We start from the raw sequence: 3,326 nt of genomic DNA on the forward strand, positions 1-3,326 counted from the left end.
AAGCATATCACTCATCTGTATATTTTTTTCTTTTATGTTTCTTTATATATATATATATATATATATATATATAAATTTTAAAAACATAATCGCACTCTACATGATAACTTCTGCAAAATATCTTTTAAAAAGTATGACGTTTTCTGAAAGTTTTACGAATCTGGCACCATACTGATTATGCACTCATTCTGCTTACCTCTCTTCCTTGTGTCTGCACGATGTAAAGCGTGACTGGAAAAATCAACCAACCAACCAACCAACGATCGGCTATTATTAGAGACATATCTCTCTCTCTCTCTCTCTCTCTCTCTCTCTCTCTCTCTCTCTCTCTCTCTCTCTCATATATATATATGTGTATACATAGAGGGTGAGCAGGTTTTACACAACTGTACTTTAGTTTTGTTGTTCTTATTGATAGTTCTTTAAGTTTTCAGATGAATTCCTTGTAGTTTGTTCGAAACAGTAAAATTCCTAAAGCCATCATAAGCGTTTCTGAGCCTTCATAGTGTCATCTTCATGGTGAAATGATGTTTACCGTGTGTTTTTGTTTATTTTTATCCTTTCTAATTTTGGCAAAAAGGCCAGCAGTTTTGAGGGGAGTAAGCAAGATGATTACATTGAATCTAGTACCTGTCGGGCACTTATATTCTGACCCCTAAAGAATGAAAAGTAAAGACGACCTCAGAGATTGCTTCATACATTTAGTATGTTTACATATAGTTTGTCTGTTAAATGAACACAATATTTGTCATAATTTGAATGACTCAGTCTTTCATTTATTTCACGTACGTACATACATACATACATACATACATACATACATACATACGTACATACATACCTGAACCAGTGAGACAATGAGGAACCTAGTACTGTGGTTGATTAACTTGGTAGAAATAGCAGTCAAATTTTCCACACAGCACACCGAATCGTCATAAAAAAAGACATTGCATGATAAAATCATGTATGCATTCTACCTGCAAATAGAAATAGACGGAATGGTCACGCCTCGAACGCATTTGATCATAGGCTTTCTGCAGTCTTGAGCTTAGGTAAAACGGCAAAAGCAAAATATATGAAGCTACAAAGCTAAACAGACTGATTTGATGCAAATATATGTCCACTATTTTGGTTATTAAGATTAAGGCAGTGAAGAGAAAGTAATCTTTGTTATTAGCAAACGGTTTTATTATTCTTTTTTTCTAATTCATTAAGTTTTGTTATTTTATTTCTTGCATTAAACATTCCAAAGTCGAAATGTTTGACAACGGTCGATAAGTTTCTGGTCTGGAGATATCGATGTTGTTTTTCGTTTAGACTTGTCTTCCATTTCACTATTTTTTCTTTATTATGTTCAGCCTAATGGAAAACAAAAACAAAACAAACCTCAGACAAAAACAGAAAGATTATATGATGCATAATTCTTTAATTTATAGTTGAAAACTACAGTGGAATAAAATATAAAACGCCATTAAAAAATGCAGAGCATCGCCAGTAAAATGCTGTAAATAATACTAGTGATGTAGAAATCCTTTCACAATTAGACTGATCTATATTCAAAAATGTTTCATTGACATTCGAATGTTAGGAAAAAAAAATTTTTTTTTTTTTCTCTTTTTCCAACATCTTCAGAAATTGCAATTATTCAAAACAGTGTGTCAGTATCTTTGCATTAACAGAAAGAAAGAAACACAAACCGCTATTTACAGTAGATAAGCAAGCTCTATTAAATCAGAGAAACTCTGTCCAAAGAAAACAGTTTTTGTAGTTGTTTAGCTCCAAGTCAGCTCTGATCTAGAAGACCAAATGATCAAAGCTATTTCAGTTATGACCATCCATCGATTTTCTTTTTTGCTAGTGTAATGCATAGTTTAAAGACTGATGTCTTACCTTTTGGAGAATATCTGATATTTTCAAGCTTTACTTATTCCAGATTATTATCTGTTATATCCTTTTCTAAGACAGTAAGTGTCATTCATGGGAGCTTTTCGCTTACCAGTAATGGCAGTACGAGTCAACTAATGCTGACGCTCTATCTTTGGTCAATAAATGAAAGAATTATGTGAAATCTTGGCGGCATTGTATGTCTGTATAAAATACTAAAATACAGAGATTAATGAGTGAGGTGATGTAAGAAATCGGAGCTTTAGTCTAATTGCTGCACGATCCATCGAAATACGTTTACTGCCTTCAACGTTTAAGAATTAGAAAGGAGAAATATACAAGTAACATATCCAACTATGAAACAGGCGGTTTTCTTTGATATGTTAATTGTATCGGTTTCTTTTGAACAGAAGTTATTGGATTCCAGAAATAAACATAGCAAACGATTATTGTAGCGCACAGACGCCTGTACAGAAGAGGCCAAAAGTCACGGCATACATAAGAACTGCTGACCGACTTAAAACTGTTTCTTCAGATACTCGTATTTTAAACTCCAAATCAATCTTCACTCTGTTAGAATATCTTTTGTTCTCCTGGAGTTACATTAGCATTACATAATCACAGTAACTTATTCCGTAGGTTCCCCCATATATATATATATATATATTGTTTTTCTACATTAACAGCTTTCTGGTTCTTACATCTAATCGTATACATTTATACAAAGATGAAACCTAGTTTCATTCATAACAATTTTGTGCATACAAAATTATTGCATACATAACTTAGATGACTAATGCTAGACTTACAGCAATTCAGGCCGAGAAAATACTTTAGCACTTATCCCGAGCTTATTACCGACAAAGCATAAATATGATCCACTCAGAAGCGGCGCTGCATTTAGAGATACAAACATTCGGAACAACATCGAAAAGAGAATAAAAAAGTCATCTAGTTGAAAGACAAACATCACTCGACACGTTACATGCACTTTCCCACATACTCCTTCTATCTCTCTATTATATTCCCTACGTATATATCTAACCGCCAAATTCTGTAAAGGTCAATCTTTTCTTCCTTAACCTGACACAGTATGAAACACCCTCCTCCCAACATTTTTTTTTTTTTTTGTAGAATTAGCAAACACTTTTTCGAACAGTGTATACATTGCATTGGCCTCACCAGTTTAGATAGGGGAAGCAAAAGCCGAGAACAGTGTTTCTTACCTGACTGAATAATAAAAATTCAACAGGTTACCAGTGCTATACGAGAAAAACTATAGTTCTGATGAGAGTAGTTAAATAGATGTTATCAGGTTTTGCAACTTTGCAAGTTCCATCGAAGTTGAAGTCAATCTGAAACAGACATCAGAAGTAGTGTGAATAAAACAAATAAAATGTACGTGAAGGAATTCAGTAGGTGTGCGTATATTTGTGTGTATA

This window comes from Octopus bimaculoides, chromosome 12 (genome assembly GCF_001194135.2).
Source record: "Octopus bimaculoides isolate UCB-OBI-ISO-001 chromosome 12, ASM119413v2, whole genome shotgun sequence".
Classification (NCBI taxonomy): Eukaryota; Metazoa; Mollusca; class Cephalopoda; order Octopoda; family Octopodidae; genus Octopus; species Octopus bimaculoides.